The following is an 18,251-nucleotide window of genomic DNA, read 5'->3' as shown; positions in this document are numbered from 1 at the left end:
TAACATTTCGTTACAATACTGAAATGCAGGGTGTTCCATTTAAGAAAACTGAGAAAATACTCATTCCGAGTTTCGACCAACCCTGTATACTAAAATGAAAAATTTAACTATACCAATAACTCTTAACAATAGTATACTATATTAAAAATAATTTGAACATTAATAGATTTTGTTATGTCAAACTACTACAACCCTACAGGGTGTGAATGTTGCTAGGAAATCAATAAGAAAACGTTATTATCTTTTAACCTACCCTGTATAATATTACAAAATCTTATATTTTAAGAAAGATGAAATCGAGGAGAATCCAAAAATGTAAAAACTGATAGGGTGTCCCATTTAAAAAAACGAACTTACAATCAACTTCCGGTATAACCGGAAGTAGCAAAGAGACCAAAATATTTTCATTAAATAGTTTATACCTCAAAACCCTTGTATTCCAATTTCCATTATTCTCTTAGCTTTAGTTCTCGAGATATTTCTAATAGGCCCTTTATCTGCATCACCCTGTATAGTGGCAACGAATGTGTTAAGGTAGGCAAAATGCCTTCACTCTTAGAATTATTTTTTTTCATGTTTTCTTTATACCATATTTTTTAAGTTATATGAGTTAAAAATAATAGATCTGATACTAAGTGATCATTATCGTAGGAACAAACTAATAGGGCTTTTCATCGATTGTCATTTGTTTCGAGCTTGTCATGTGTCACATAATATTAATATATCTACGTCATAAGTCTTTGGTTTGTATAATTGGTATTTGGTATATACCAATAACGTATGACGTAGATATATTAATATTATGTGACACATCAATGACAGAAGCTCGAAACAAATGACTGTGAACGAAAAGCCCTATTAAAGTCATAATTATTTTTTTTTATTAATATTTTTGATATCGTAAATTGTTTTTTAAATTATCCATGTTGAAATTTTTGATTATCTAAAATCTGTGATATCGTACTTTAAACTAGTTTATTATATTTTGTAATATATTTTTGATACCATATATTTGCTTTTGATACCTCTACAAAAGAAACATCTCCAAAATTTTCATGTAGCTACGTCCCACGTACGTAATAGGCGTACATCTCAAGGATTAATGGTCAGTAATTATTTTTTCTCGTTTGTGCTGGATCAAATCAACATTGTACTGGATCAGATTGTGTTGGGATACACGGCATCTCTTAGTAATCTTCTTATTAAAACAAATCCTTTTAATAATTTTAAATGTCTTTAGCAAAACAAACTACGTTTGTTTATAGTAAATACGATCGACCTAAATTAGCACATATCAGTGTAACAGTTTAGGTTTGACCAAGGTCGGTTTGCAATAACAATAGTATTCATTATTTTTATAACCGAGTCGACTCAGCGCTTTTAACCAAAACAATGTTACTTTCATTATATACCAAAACAATAAACAGGAGAAGACTAATTATTATCTTCTAATTCCATTGCGAAGAGTAAGTCATTAATATTTGAGATCCCAAAGGGAAAACATCACAGCTACTGAGAACTAACGTACCACCAGCTATTTACCGTTAGTACTCTAACTTATAAAATAAATGCATCTACGGTGATACGAGTTATTTCATCAACCCTTATGGTAGGGGGTAACCAACCCTTAATTATCTAAGGTGGCTCAGAAGCCAGGAGCCACCATATGGCGATCCAAGACCAGGGAAGAACTCAGGACTGGTAAACTGGGACGAGTATGGACAAAACGTCTATGGCTGAGGATCTTGCACCTCGACCACCCTAGAACAGTGTGGTATATAGAAAAAGGATGGAGACGTCAGGCCCGAGACGGAGCTGAGAATGGTATGGAAAATGGAACTTGGTATGGAGATGGAACATCGTGGGACAATGGACAATGCTATGGAACGTGCAGCGAGGACTTTTGGGTGATACGAACATTGAAGTGTAAAAGGGGTAAGTCCATATTAGCTATTTTTATGGTATTTCCTGATTCGTATAATAATTAAGTATTTTATGATATTAGTCCTGATTCGTATAATATAATATATAATATAATCATATAATATAATTCGTATAGTATAGTCGGTTCGCCAAACTCAGACGCAACTGGCTAGATATTTTAGTCGATAATTTTTTTGTTTTTTGCCAATTTTGCAAAAATTGGCAAAATTACTAAATATTTAGTGATTATTAACTATCTAAAAATTATTTTTTGACAATTTTGCTAAAATTGGCAAAATTACCGACTAAAATATCTAGAAAGTTGCGTCTGAGTTTAGCGAACAGACTATATAACCATATAATAACGTAATATAATCGTAATTTAAGATACATAATCTAAGTTTTACCTATTTTTATCTACCTAGTTTATTTTAATTACCTTATTGGTATTATAAGGAATTTTTTTTTACAAATATTATGGTTATTTATAGGACGTAATGATACATTTTTATTTGATATTGATTTTTATTGGATTTTTATATATTTACTAGCATATTTTTATCTTTACTGACTTTTTATCCATTTATTATTTTACCTACTGATTTTTATTACATTTTTTGGTCTACTGATTTTTATGGTGATTTATATTGATCGATATAATTATTTTTTATTGCAATTTACTATATTTTTACTATTTTTGACATAACATTTTATATACATATATATTTACTATACATCGTAAGACTGTCAAATTTATGCGTTCGTTACGGGTACAGGAATAAGGAAAATGAATATTACAGGAATAAATGAATTATGAATAAATGAGTAGCAACAAAGTTACTTGGGAAGACTTCATCAAAATAGTTGAGGAGATTACGCAAGAAGTAACAAGACAAAGTAGAAGGGTCTTGAAGAAGAAAGTACCTAAATCTAAGGATATACAAGAAGAAGTAACGACACAAAGAGAAGCGTGCAACAAATATTTCGGAAAAATAAGAGACAAAGTTATACGGTCATTTCAAGCTGTAAACTTAAGAACAGTAGTTCCAAGTTCAATACACCAACCAATCGACAAGGAAATAGAGGAAGAACAAAGCGACGAAGAAGTAGAAGAGAAAAAAAGTGACGAGGAGATAGAGGAAAAAATTGACGAGGAAATAAAAGAGGGAAAAAGCGACATAAAACGAGATATAAAAATATTAAACATGGCTCTGACAATCAACGAATTTTTGAATATTGCAAGCAAGGTATTGCCCAACGAGTTTGATGGAAGCGCAGGGAAACTACAACCATTTTTAGACGCATTAGAGTTACTTAGAAAAATAGCAGAAGGACATGAAGAAACAGCGATAACATTAATAAAAACAAGATTGACTAATAAGGCTAGAAACCTGATAACCACAGAGGATACGATCCCACTTATAGCAGCGGCACTAAAGAAGGAATTAAGAGGCGACAATCCGAAAACGATAATAGACAAGTTAGCAAAGAAAAGGCAAGGAAACAAAGATGCAGCAGTGTACGCATCCGAAGTAGAGGAATTAGCGGAACAGTTAAAGGTAGCATACATAGCGGAAGGAATGCCATTGGAGCTAGCGAAAAAATACACAACGGAAACAGTCGTAGCAACAATGAAACAAAATGTTAATACGGATAGAGCTAAGTTAATACTGGAGGCAGGTAATTTCACAACACCGCAGGAAGTAGTATCTAAATTTTTATCGATTGATACGACAGAGGAGAACACACAGGGGAGAGTGTTCAATTATAGGACGAATTATGAAAATAGGAGAGGACAACAGCAATACCGAAGAGGATACCATAACAAATACGACAGAGGAAGAAGAAATAACTTCGGACAACGGAACGAAGGAGAAGAAACAGGAAACCAACGGAATTATTCCAACAGAGGATATAGACAATTCAACAACCAAACGTACAGAGGGAACCAGAGAGGAGGACGTAACAGAAACGTAAGGCTACTTGAGTTAGAAGACAGCCAAGAGGAACCAGAAAACCAGCAGTTGGGGTTTTGAATGAACGAAACAAGGAAAGTACACAGTCAGAAGTGGAATATAATATTTACAACTTCGATTTAAACCTAACGAATTTTGTACGAATGAAAACAGGAATCCTAGAAAACACAAATACCTTTATCATAGACACAGGAGCTGATATTTCAATACTGAAATGTTCACAAGATTTTATGAAGGAACATGTGAAACCAAACACAAAAGCGAAAATAAAAGGAGTAACTAAAGGAGAATTACAAACAATGGGAGAAGTTGAAACAACGCTAGAAGTAAAAGGATCTCGATTTGAGCATATCTTTCAGTTAGTGGAACCTAGCTTTCCTATTCCAACCGACGGAATCATTGGGAGAGACTTTATTTCAAATTTTCAATGCATACTAGACTACGCTAACCTTAAAATGCACATTAAAGAGGACAACGATTGTTACATTAGTACAAACATTTTGGATAATATAGATAATGACACGATAATAATACCGCCTAGATGTGAAATTTACAGAGTCGTAAAAATTTTTCAAACGCTGAAGAATGACAGGATAGTGGAACAACAGGAAATACAACCAGGAATATTCATAGCGAGAGCAATTATTTCAAGTAATAATCCGTACATCAAAATTTTAAACACAACCTACGAAACAGTAAAAGTAGAGACAAACGCAATCAAAACATTAGACATTAAATTATTCAACATATATAGACTGATCAACGACAGCAAGGATAGGAAAAAGGAATTACGGGAATCATTGAAGTTAGACATTCCAGAATACATACGCGATAAGTTAGTATCTTTATGTGAAGATTATTCAGATATATTCGCCCTAAGGCATGACATGCTAACATTTTTTTTTTATTATCTCCCTTTATTGACAATCAGATATAAAACAAACATCTATAAGTCAATTTGTTGGTCTTACATTAAATTAAATTATTGTAAATGTGGTGACGTGGAGAGGTAAACATCCAGCGATGTTTCCTCAGTTACCTCTTAGGTCGGAGGGCCAGCTTCTTCTTAGTCTTCTATTGTGGACAGGTTGCAGTAGTGGATGAAGTAGTGGATTAGGATGGTCTTCTAGTTTGTTGTGGTGTTTTCTGTTGTTTTCTCGGATGACTTCGGTTACATATGGAATTTTTAGATCTGTGTGTAGAGTTTGGTTTGATACATACCATGGTGCATTAACTATTGCTCGAAGTATCTTGGATTGCGCTCTCTGGATAATCACAGTATTGGATTTGCTAGCACAGCCCCACAGTTCAATGCCATAAGTCCAGATTGGCTTTATCACTGCTTTATATATTAGCAATTTGTTTTCTATTGAAAGATGGGAATTTCTTCCAATGAGCCAGTAAAGTTCTTTGGTTTTTAGGTCAAGTTGCATTCTTTTCTTTGTTATATGGTGTTTCCAGTTGAGTTTATTGTCAAAGTGTAGCCCTAGATATTTGACTTGATTACTTTGTGGTATTTTTATTTGATTGATGGTTACTGGTGGGCAGGTTCCAGTCCGGAGAGTGAATGTTATATGGGATGATTTTGTTTCGTTTACCTTAAACTTCCACTTCTTCAGCCATATTTCAAGTGAGTTTAGATGCTCTTGGAGATTTTGTGTTGCTGCAATAGGATCGTCATGCTTGGCAAAAATAGCAGTGTCGTCTGCAAATGTCCCGATGGTTGTTTTATCATTTGTAGGCAAGTCATATGTATATAGTATGTACAATAATGGTCCTAGTATGCTCCCTTGAGGTACGCCAGAGTGAATAGGCTTGTATTCCGAGACTTCTTCATTAACTTTTACTTTAAACTGCCGTTCGTGTAGGTAGGCTCTCAGTAGGTTGTAGTAACTTGCTGGAAGAATTCTTTTTATTTTGCATAACAAGCCTGGATGCCAGACTTTGTCAAAAGCCTGACTGATGTCTATAAAGGCTGCTGTGCAGTACTGCTGATTTTCAAGTGACTGGTTAATGGCGTTGACTATGCGATGGCATTGTTGTATCGTTGAATGGCTTTGTCGAAATCCGAACTGATGATCTGGGATCCAATTTTGTGGATTTATTTCTGCATTTATTCTGTTTAGGATAAGTCTTTCAAGCAACTTGGAGATTGTTGGTAATAAGCTGATAGGCCTATATGATGAGACATCTAGAGGGTTTTTGCCAGGCTTTGGTATCATAATTATTTGTCCAATTTTGAGTGCTTTGGGCCAGTAGTCACATCTAAGTATTGCATTGAATATGTGCAGTAGTTTAACTATGCCCTTTTTGGGTATTTCTTTTAACATTTTTGCGGTTATCAGATCTTCGCCTGGTGCCTTCTTTGGGTTTAGGGTGGCAATTACGTCTCTAATTTCTTTTGGAGTAAATAGTTTTATTCGGTCCTGTATCTGTAGTGGTTCTTCTAATATTTGGTTCGCTTCTGGTACTTGGTCGTCATTTAGTGGAGTAAAAACTTCTGCTAAATACTCGGCAAATAGGTCAGCCTTTTCTTTATCACTTTTTGCCCATGGTCCTGGTGGTGTTGAATTTTTACGTATTGGAGGTAATGCTGTTATTGGCTTTCTCTTACTTTTTATGGGCTTCCATATAGAGTTGTCTTGTCTTGAAAGATTGGTGATATAATTCGTAAATGACTCATTTTTGACTTCTTGCAGCTTTGATTTTAATTTGTTGCTGATGCGATTGTATCTTGTTCTGCTGTCTGGTGTGTGTGTTCGTTGCCATGCAGATCTGGCCTTTCTTTTTTCAGCTACCAGTTTTTTTATTTCTAAAGGTATATTACTTATGTTTCTGTTGGGACTACTTTGTGGGGTAGCTGATTTAGCTGCATACTGTAGTATGTTTATAAATTTGTTATAGTCCTCTTCTATTTCTTCCGGTTTTTTCAGCCTCGTTGTTATTTCGATAGTATCGTGAATTATTTGTCGGTAAGTGTCCCAGTTTGTTTTATTGTTGTGCAGGTGGAGTTTTGGTTTTTTAGTGATAACTGTTGTACTTACCGTTGCTATTATTGGGCTATGGTCAGTAGTTAGGTCATAGCTTGGTGTTATATCTGTATAAGTTATACCGATACCGTTTGTTATGAAGAAGTCCAATAAATCTGGTTTTTTGTTGGGATCGGTCGGCCAGTATGTTGGTGTTCCCGTTGAGATAAATGAGTAATTCTTATTTTGTATAACATGTGCCAGTTCTCTGCCTTTTGTTGTTATAAGTCGTGACCCCCACAAGGTATGCTTGCTGTTGTAATCTCCCCCAGCAATGAATTTTGGTCCTAAAGTTTGGAAAAATTCTTCATAGTGTTCTCGTTTTAGATTATGGCGAGGAGGGCAGTACACAGCTGTTACGTTGACATTATATGGAAGTGCTTCAACGCTTACTGTCGTTGCTTGTATGTGTTCTTCTTTGTACTTCAGTAGTTCATGATGTTTAATATTTTCTTTGATGAGTATTGCTGTACCTCCGTGGGCTGTGCCGTCAGGATGCTCAGTATGATATAGTTTATATTTAGGTATGTTAAAATAAGTTCTGTTTGTGAAGTGTGTTTCACTAATTAAAAATATGTCAATTTTATTTATGTCTAGAAATATTTTCACTTCTTCTGTATGGCTTGGAAGGCCGTTGGCATTCCATTGGGCTATTCGAAGAAACTTAGCCATTTATTTCATTTTGTTCATAAGCATGGTAAGCATGTTGAGGACCATGCTATTTTGTTGGATTAGTTGGTTGAATAGATTCTTGAATTCTTCCAAAAACTTGTTTAACACAGTGGTTGTATCTTCTGTTTGGTTGCGTTTAGTTACTTCAGCATAGCTCATGCCCTGGGGCAGTGGATTGGATAGTTGTTGTGTGTTTCTTGTGTATATATCATTTGTGTAGATTGCTGATGGGTTTTGATGCTCTCCATTGTTTTTATTGCTTCCTTTGGTAAGTTTCTTATAGTGATCACATCCCTTGTAATTGGCTGGGTGGCCTCCATTGCATAACGCACATATGGCTGGCGTCTCCTTTGACTTTTTGCACGTGGTGGTATTGTGTGAGCCTCCGCATTTTACACAGACGTATGGTTTATTACAATATGATTTGGAATGTCCATATTGTTGGCATCTCATGCACTGTATTATACTGTTTTTTTGAGTTCGTGGAGGTTCTATGTGTACTACTCTGTTCTGTAGGCCTGTTATATTATAGACATCTTTGTTGTTTTGCGCGGGTTCTAAATCTACAAAGAAGAGATTAAGTGGTTCTTTGGTTTTTTGTTGTTTTACATTAACTATGTTTCTCACTTTGTGCCCTAACTGAGATAGCTCACTTTTTATGTCATCAGTATTGGTTGAGTGATGTAAGTATCTGATCACGATTCTGTAGGCTCGTTCTTCTTTTAGTTGGTACGTGTGATGGTATATATTTTTTTCCTTGAACTCCTTAACCAATTTTCGGTATATTTCTGGTGTTTCACAATTTATTTTGACAACGTTGTTTATTAAACTTTTTGTCTGGTATTCTTCTTTTTTGGCTATTTCCTCTAATTGCTTTGTCATCTCTTTGAAATCCTGTACCCCGTGTACAAATATTGGTGGAGGTTTTGGTATTTTGTTGGTTTCGACGTTTCCAATATTTTCTTCTGTTTCTTTCGACAGCGGTTGGAATCGGTTACCTATTTCAATTTCGCTTGGATTTGGTTTGTTGTTATGTATTTTCTTTCTTTTATTGCTTCCCATGACTTGCCAAGCGTTTTTACTGTTTGTCTGATTTTCTTCTTCATCTTCACTGGTTGATGTCATATAGTGAGTTTCTCTGTCTTCGATATTTGCACTATTTTTACTTGATGTCGGCATTTGCTGCTGAACTGGTTGAGAGCTGAACTGGTTGGTATTTACTGTCTGTATAGGAGTTGTATGATACTGTTGTTGCATAGTTGGCATATTCATGTTCATTGCATTTTCTGGTTGCTTCATCATTGTTGGCTGCCACTGTAGTTGGTTATTGGTTGCTTGTGGTATTTGTAAATTTATTGGATCACTCTGTATGTTTTGTTGTTGATAAACTGGTTGTCCATTTCTGAACCCAATAAGATTCCCCGAAGGGAACATATTGTTTTGTTTTTCTCACTTATTGCTAATGGGTTTTTTTTTATTGTTGTTGATAAGATAATTAGAATTCTTAATCACCGGTTTTTCGGAGCGCTTTAACGATGTTTACACCTCGATGGCCCAGCGACGACTGACATGCTAACATGTAACAACTTCTACGAGCAGAAACTGAGAGTTAAAGACCAATCTCCGGTATACATTAAAAACTATAGGACACCTCATGCACAAACAGAGGAATTAAACCGACAAGTACAAAAACTGAGAGACCAAGGAATAATAGAACCGTCTACATCAGAATACAACAGCCCAGTAGTGCTGGTACCGCAAAAGGCGATAGAAGGAAATAAAGCATGGAGATTATGCATAGATTTTAGACAACTGAACAAGAAAATAGTCACAGACAAATTTCCTTTACCAAGGATAGACTCGAGACTAGATCAACTAGGAAGAGCAAAATGGTTTTCAGTTATAGACTTAATGTCAGGTTTTCACCAGATGCCATTAGAAAAATCATCGAGAAAATACACATCGTTTAGCACAGAAAATGGAGCATTTCAATTTACCAGATTACCTTTTGGATTAAATGTAAGCCCAAATAGCTTTTCAAGGATGATGTCAATAGCATTTTCGGGATTAACACCGGACAAAGCATTTCTTTACATGGACGATATAGTAGTGATAGGAATATCTGAAAAACATCACCTGGACAACCTGAAAAAGACATTCGAGACATGTCGAAAATTCAATTTGAAACTTAACCCAGGAAAATGTCAATTTTTTAGAAGAGAAGTAACATATTTAGGACATGATCTTTCTCAGGAAGGAGTATCACCAGACAAAGCGAAATATGCAACGATTGAACAATACCCGACACCTAAGACAGCGGAAGAAACAAAAAGATTCGTAGCATTTTGTAACTATTATAGACGTTTTATTCAAAATTTTGCTGAAATATGCAGACCACTCAACAGATTATCAAGAAAAGGAGTAGAGTTTTTTTGGTCAGAAGAATGTGAAAACGCATTCAATAAGCTTAAATCATCTCTGATGAAGCCACCGATCCTAAAATATCCGGATTTCAATAAACAATTCATCCTAACAACAGACGCATCCAACGAGAGTTGTTCAGCAATTTTAAGTCAAGATTATAACGGAATAGACCTACCAATAGCATACGCATCAAGAAGTTTCAATAAAGGAGAATGTAATAAACCTATAATCGTTAAGGAACTACTAGCGATTCATTGGGGAATTAATCATTTCAAATGTTATTTATATAGAGCACCAACATTTTTAGTAAAAACGGATCATAAACCACTAACACATTTATTTGCAATGAAAGAACCAACTTCGAAACTTACAAGAATCAGATTAGATTTAGAGGAATACGATTTCGAAATAGAATCATAACAGGGAAAACTAACTACGCAGATAGTCTTTCAAGAATAACATTACATCAACTAAAGAACCTATATATAGACAATACCCATATATTAGCTATAACACGAGCTCAAGCAAGAGAAAAGAAGAAGGAAGCAAGGCAAACGAAGGCAGAAAGTGAACTCGCACTACAGCCAGAAGCCCACAAACAGACAGTAAGAAAGGTACTAAATAATTTAGAGGCGCATAGACTACCAATTTTGTCTTTTGGAGCAGAACTAATCTCACCAAGACTGAGCATTAGGGTCAAAAACAAAATAAAGTGCAGCAAGAGCATAGCCACAGGATTCAATCATTTTGATTTAAACCAAATGTTGGCACAGCTTGATAAGCTGGCGGTAGAGAATGCAGTACGTAAAGTAAAAATATACGTAAACGATATTATTTTTAAAGTGTGCACAATTGAGGAATTTATTAAACAAGGAAACGAAATATTGAAGAATGTAGAAATATACATATGTGAAGTACCAGAAACAATAGAGGATGACAAAGAAAAACACAGGTTAATAGAAGAATATCATAATCATCCGATGTTTGGAGGACACTTAAAGAAAAATAGACTAATAAAGAAGCTAAAAGCAAAGTTCAGATGGAAAAATTTAGAGAAAGACGTAAGAAAATACGTTAAACAATGTCATAAATGTCTAATTAACAAACCGAATAGAACACATGTCAAAGAAGACGTGATATCGGACACTTCTTCGAAACCAGAGGACACAGAATACATAGACACGATAGGTCAATTTACTAGAACCTTCTTACTAAAGCACAAAAAAGAGCGACAAGAAAAGAATAATCTCAAAGCAACACCACAACACTTTAAAATAGGACCTAGTCCTGGTAAAAAGGGAAGAGAATGGTAAGTTTGATAGTCTTTATGTAGGCCCCTTCACAATAACAGAGGTAAATAATGTTAATTGTAAGATCAGATTGGAAAACAATAAAATCAGGGAAATACATAAGAATAGATTATATGCTTACAATCAGAGAACACAGTGAGTGACAAGTGAAACGGGAACAATGTCAATAACGAACATTTTTATTTTTTTTGTATTTAATTATTATTTATAGGAAATAAAAAATGTATATATTGTATTTATTAAAACGCAGTAAGCAGGTGGTGGTACTAATAAAAGAAAAATTTTCTTCCTTTTCCGTAGTCAGAAAATTTTCGGAAGGAATTTTTCAAATTTCAAATTTTTCAAATTTCAAATTCAAAAAATCAGAAAAAAAAAAGAAGAAAAAAAAAGAAAAAAAAAAAAAAAGAAAGGAAGATGTGTTGGGATACACGGCATCTCTTAGTAATCTTCGTATTAAAACAAATCCTTTTAATAATTTTAAATGTCTTTAGCAAAACAAACTACGTGTGTTTATAGTAAATACGATCGACCTAAATTAGCACATATCAGTGTAACAGTTTAGGTTTGACCAAGGTCGGTTTGCAATAACAATAGTATTCATTATTTTTATAACCGAGTCGACTCAGCGCTTTTAACCAAAACAATGTTACTTTCATTATATACCAAAACAATAAACAGGAGAAGACTAATTATTATCTTCTAATTCCATTGCGAAGAGTAAGTCATTAATATTTGAGATCCCAAAGGGAAAACATCACAGCTACTGAGAACTAACGTACCACCAGCTATTTACCGTTAGTACTCTAACTTATAAAATAAATGCATCTACGGTGATACGAGTTATTTCATCAACCCTTATGGTAGGGGGTAACCAACCCTTAATTGTCTAAGGTGGCTCAGGAGCCAGGAGCCACCATAAGATCAAGATTGTGCGCTTATGGTCTGCGCTCATTAGATCGAATCGCTCGGCAACGGAACGGACCGCTACAGCGCAGAATTAAATGCCTAAGCTCGCATTTGTCTGAACACATCGGCAAAATTCCGCCAGCTCAGTCAGTGTATTACATAGTTCAGAAAAGATAGATCCGATAATTATTATTGTTAGTTTGTTATTTTGCTTAAACTTATTAGTTCCTAAGGTTGATTATGCAATTTGCAATTTACATGTATAAACTTTGCAATAGATTGTTTTTGTTATATTTCATTATTTTTTATTTATATTGACGATTTATGTAATTTGAATAAATTGTATTTGTTATTGTTTTTTTTTCTGACTCATTTTAATCTTTGTACAATGTTGTATAAAATTGTGCACTTTTCAATGACAATAGTATATTTCTATTCTATTCTAATGTGCACGAAATAGGAACAACAAAATAAACTCAAAAAGGAAGCGTGGTAAATGGGTGCATGAAATTTGTAAAAAGCGAAACACGGGAAGTGAATTTACTGCTTTATGTTCTTATTTAATCGATGGCCAAAACAAATTTTTTCAATACTTCAGAATGAGTTACGAAAAAATCAATATCTCTTATAGTACGGGATCCGAATAGGAGGTCGAAATGTACCCATCTGCTTGCCGGATGAAACATATTTTTTATTAAATTTCATACATAGACAAACACGACCAGCATGGGTTGACTATCAAAATTGTGTCATAGCTATCTTAAAGGGGGGCCGTAGGGGTTGAAATTCAACATTTTAAGCATATTTTTGTTAATTTTTTTTGAAAGTATTAGAGAATAATTTTATTTTTAAATTAAATAAGCATATTATTAAGTATAACAATTCAAAGAGTATTTAAAAAAGAAATTAAAAAAAAATATTGAAAAATAAGCCAACGGTGGCAAATTTTTGAAGACACCTCAAAAAAAAATGAATTTTTCGGTAGACATCAGAATTTATCATTGGAACATGGTAGACAAAAAATTCAAAAAGATTTCATTAGCTTATGAGTTTCTCGAGGTAACGCTGTCAAGTTTCTTTTAGTTTTGACGATCTTTGACTTTTTAGTATCACTCAGAAGTCAAAACTGTAATAATGTTACTTACAGAGGGCTGTCTTATATATTTTGATGATCTTTTGATATTTGCTGATAGTCTTAAAGAACATGATAGAATCCTTAATGAAGTATTGGAACGTGCTAGAAATATTGGGGTAAAATTTAATTCTAATAAGATACAATATAGAATGTCTGAAGTAAAATATTTGGGAAATACATTTGATAAAAATGGTATGAGACCTGACTTAGATAAAATAAAAGCTATTATTAATTTAAAAGAACCCAATAATAAAAAAGAGTTACAAAAAATATTGGGCATGATCAATTATCATCGCAGTTTTATACCAAACTTATCGGATGTATCAGCCCCATTAAGAGAATTGTTAAAAAAGAATACACTTTGGGTGTGGACTAAAAGTCACACAGACGCATTAAATTTAATAAAAAAGTTAATTTGCTCACCACCAGTTCTTGCAAATTTTGATGAAAATAAGTCAATAATAATTCAAACAGATTCAAGTCAAAATGGCGTGGGATGTGTATTACTGCAGAATCATAAACCGGTATCTTTTGCTTCTAGGTCTTTAACTGATTGTGAAACTAGATTTAGCCAGATTGAAAAGGAACTAAATGCAATCCTATTTTCTTGTACTAAATTTCATAATTATATTTATGGTAGAGAAGTTAAGGTATTCACAGATCATAAGCCATTGATTTCGATAATGAAGAAAGGCATAGCTGAAGTAGATTCTCCTAGACTACAACGTATGAAGGTAAAATTATTAAAATATGACTTAACTGTGGAATATATGCCAGGCAAGGAAATGCTAATAGCTGATTTGTTATCTCGTAATTTTGTGAAGGAAAAGGTAGAGGATGATGCTTTTGTAACAGAAATAGTGCATACAATAAATATAACAGATGAAAGGAGAGAGGAATTTATAGCTGAAACTAAACAGGATAAAAAACTTCAATTGATCAAAGATTTTTGTGAAAAAGGGTGGCCGTCATGCTCTTCGAGGGTACCTTATGTAGTAAAAGATTATTACAAAAACAACGAAATTTTTTACAGAAAAAATGGTGAAAATCAACATATTTATTATTGTTAAACAAAATATAAGCATAAAACAAAAAATATCTCGACAGTGTTATCTCCAGGAATGTCTAAAGGAAATATGTACAAAATTCCAGGTGAGTTGGTCAAGTAGTTTTTGAGTTACAATGTCTACAAGCTTTTTAAAAAAGCAGTTTTGAGAAAAACACTTTTTAAAGTATTCTCAACTTTTATTTTCAATTTTTTTTTGTCTGTCAAATCGTAAAGTGATGCACACCGGAATGTGTTTTTTTAATCGTGGGGTAATTTACAAAAGAAAATGAGAACAGTTGTTGACCGCGCTGGTACGAAGATGCTGCAAAGCGAGTCGAAGGTAGAGAAATAGTGTTGAATATCCCTATCTTTGCAGCAGGTTCGCGTCAGCACGCTTGAACGTAATGAACAACGGTCAACAGCTGTTGCAAATTTAAAATAAAAGTTGACAATACTTTAAACGCTTTTTCCTCAAAACTGTTTTTTCAAAGGCTCTAGACATTGTAACTCAAGAACTACTTGACCGACCCACCTGGAATTTTGTATATCTTTTCTTTAGACATTCCTTGAGGTAACGCTGTCGAGATATTTTTTGTTTTATGCTTATTTTTTATTTAACAATAATAAATATGTTGATTTAGCCCTTGTTTGTGCAAAGAATTTCGTTGTTTTGATTTCTGAGTGATACTAAAAAGTCAAAGATCGTTAAAAATAAAAGAAACTTGACAGCGTTACCTCGAGAAACTCATAAGCCAATGAAATATTTTTAAATTTTTTGTCTACCATGATCCAATGATAAATTCTTATGTCTACCGCAAAATCCATTTTTTTTTCGAGGTGTCTTTAAAAATTTGCCACCGTTGGCTTATTTTTCAATATTTTTCCTTGAATTTTTTTTAGTATTCTTTGAATTATAGTGAATACGCTTATTTAATTTAAAAATAAAATAATTTTATCATACTTTCAAAAAAAAATTCACAAAAATGTGCTTGAAATGTTGATTTCAACCCCTACGGCCCCCTTGAGGATAGCTATGATACGATTTTGATAGGCAACACATGCTGGTCGTGTTTGTCTATGTATGAAATTTAATAAAAAAATGTTTCATCCGGCAAGCAGATGGTTACATTTCGACCTCCTATTAGGCCAGGAACCGAAGCTTTTCACCTCGCAATTTTTACAGAATGGATCGATTTGCTTGAAATTTTGAGAATAAGTAGAGGATAGTCCAGGGATCAAAATCTATATGATTCCGAAAGGCGCTTTTACCATGGGGGTGGTTTCCACCCGATCTCGGGGGTGGAAATTTTTTATTATACTTTAATCGCAAAAGTTGATAAAAACATTCATTCTAAGCAAAAAAGTTCTATACATTTTTTTGATAAAATTAATAGTTTTCGATTTATTCGATATCGAAAGTGTTAGTTTTGTATAGAAAAATCAATGTTTTTCGATATTACAATTCACTCAATTTTTGCCGTAGAAAAATTGTTTTCAAACCAAGTTGTTGGGAATTAAATAACCTACAATTTTATATCGAAACATTTTTTCGTATCTCTGATGCTAATCTTTCTATTCTGAAGAAAATATAATTTTTTACCAAACTACAAAAATTCGTTATTCGCTTTTAACTCTAATTTTTTAAAAACGAATCATTCTAAGCCAGTCAAACTTCTAGAATCTATTAATAATACATAAATAAATAAGAATTAATAAGGCCAATGACCAAAAACACCGCCAAGTTACATTATTATGCTTCCAATTAGATTTCTCCTTTTTTTTTCAAAAAAAATATTGATTTTTTAACCGTAACTTTTTTGTTTTTTATCTTAGAAAGTTTGGTAAAAAAATAATTTTGTAGATTTTTACAAGATCTATAAGTCTATTAATATTAAATCTTTTTCCTCAGTCGCAAAAAGCGGTGACTTTGAAAGGGTTGGTAAAGGGGGATTTTACATGTTATTACAAGTTTTAATTGTCAATAGCTCACTCAATTTTTGCCGTAGAAAAAATTTTTGCAAACCAGGTTCTTGGGAATTAAATAAGCTACAATTTCATATTGAAACATTTTTTCGTATCTCTGATGCTAATTTTGCTATTCTGAGGAAGAGGTCATTTTTTCCAAACTACAAAAATTCGTTATTCGCTTTTAACTCGCATTTTTTTTAAAACTAATCATTCTAAGCCGGTCAAACTTCTTGAATATATTAATAATACATAAGTAAAAAAGATCAAATAAGGTTAATGACTAATTTTAATTAGGGTGGTGATTACGGGGTTGCTTGCAATGACTTTTTCGCTGAAAAAAATGGGAAGTGACATTCTTTTCATTATAAGTCACTTAATTTTTGAGATAGAGACTTTTTTTATTTCTGGCGATAGACAATTTTAAGTAATTTAAATTAGTTTGAACAAGTTGTTCTCGAAAAATGCATAGTTTTCCCGTCTTTTGACTTTGAAACTACAATATTTAACATTTGACGAAGAAGAGCCAACATATAATAAAGTATAGCTCGATTACTATTGGTCCAAAACGAAATTTAAAAAAACGGTTTTGTTTATTTTTTCAAAAGGTACATTTTTGTTAAGAAAAGTTGTGTTGATAAAACGAAAACTTTTGGAGTTATTAGCAGAAAACTTATTGGTTTTTTCGATATAAAACTAACACTTTCGATAGCGAATAAATCGGAAACTACCGATTTTATCAAAAAAATGTATAGAACCTTTTTTGCTTAGAGTGAACGTTTTTACCAACTTTTGGGATTAAAGTATAATGAAAAATTTCCACCCCCGAGATTGGGTGCAAAATCACCCCGATGGTAAAAGCGCCTTTCGGCATGATATAGATTTTGATCCTTGGAGTATCCACTACGTATTCTCAAATTTTCAAGAAAATCGATCCATTCTGTAAAAATTGCGAGGTTTTGTCCTATTTTAAGCTTCATTACTTGGACTATATTCGGATCTTAGACTATTATCAAATACTATTGACTGCAATACATCCAACTCCCACAGAAATCTGGAAGCACATTGCCACTGTCGACTTGCGGTGAAACTACGTTGTGACAACGTAAAATTTGATATAAACATTCAAATTTAATTTTATAAATTTTTGAATAAAGAGCTAATTTTGCAAAATTAAATTAAAATAAAAATAGTTCAAACACTTATACAAAAACAATAATAAAGCAATTTCATAAATGTAAGGTTAGATTGCTTTGGTTATCACCGCGGACCACTAGATGGCGCTATTTTTTTTGCTTCCTCAAATGTAATGGGAAATGTCAAGAGTTGTATGTATTACAGTCAATAGTATTTGCTATTATCTATTATAAAAACTGATCTCATAAAACAAAATACAACAATTAATTGCATGTAATTTTTTTACTTTAAAAAATCAACTAATTTATAGTTTTCAAAGAAAACATATTTAATGGTTTCCGACGGCAACATATTGAATTCAGCATCTATTCTCACATCTGGTTACATTAAAATATATAGATACAGCCTTGAGGACCACCCTCGTCAATATTTTCGATTCGTTCCGTTGCGGAAGCGCAAACTATTCACTACGCACCGGATCGTTAGACTACACTCCAACAGCGAAAATATTCTCTTCCGAGATACCGGTGCGTTTCGATGTGAATCGATGTGCTACGATTCCGTAAAGTGTGCGCTTAGTTATTTGAATACACTAAGATAATTATTAAAATGTCGATCGTAGTGGTCCGTTCCGTTCCGTGCTGTTCCGGATAAGTGGGCGCTGGCCTTTATTTGCACATTTATGCCATTATTTTTTATATTACTCTTTTCTACCCACAGAACCTA

The 18,251-nt window shown here is 33.4% G+C and overlaps 1 protein-coding gene across 2 annotated transcripts in view; it reads left to right on the top strand.

Annotated features, from left to right (window-relative positions):
- The window catches only part of LOC126885081 (serine-protein kinase ATM-like), a 624,001-nt gene that overhangs the window by 325,266 nt on the left and 280,484 nt on the right, over positions 1 to 18,251 (top strand). The gene's annotated exons all lie outside the window — the stretch shown is intronic.

The sequence above is a fragment of the Diabrotica virgifera genome, chromosome 5 (assembly GCF_917563875.1).
Source record: "Diabrotica virgifera virgifera chromosome 5, PGI_DIABVI_V3a".
In the NCBI taxonomy this organism is placed as follows: Eukaryota; Metazoa; Arthropoda; class Insecta; order Coleoptera; family Chrysomelidae; genus Diabrotica; species Diabrotica virgifera.
Note: the sequence above shows the minus strand (reverse complement) of the source record. Positions and strands in the feature narration are given on the sequence as shown.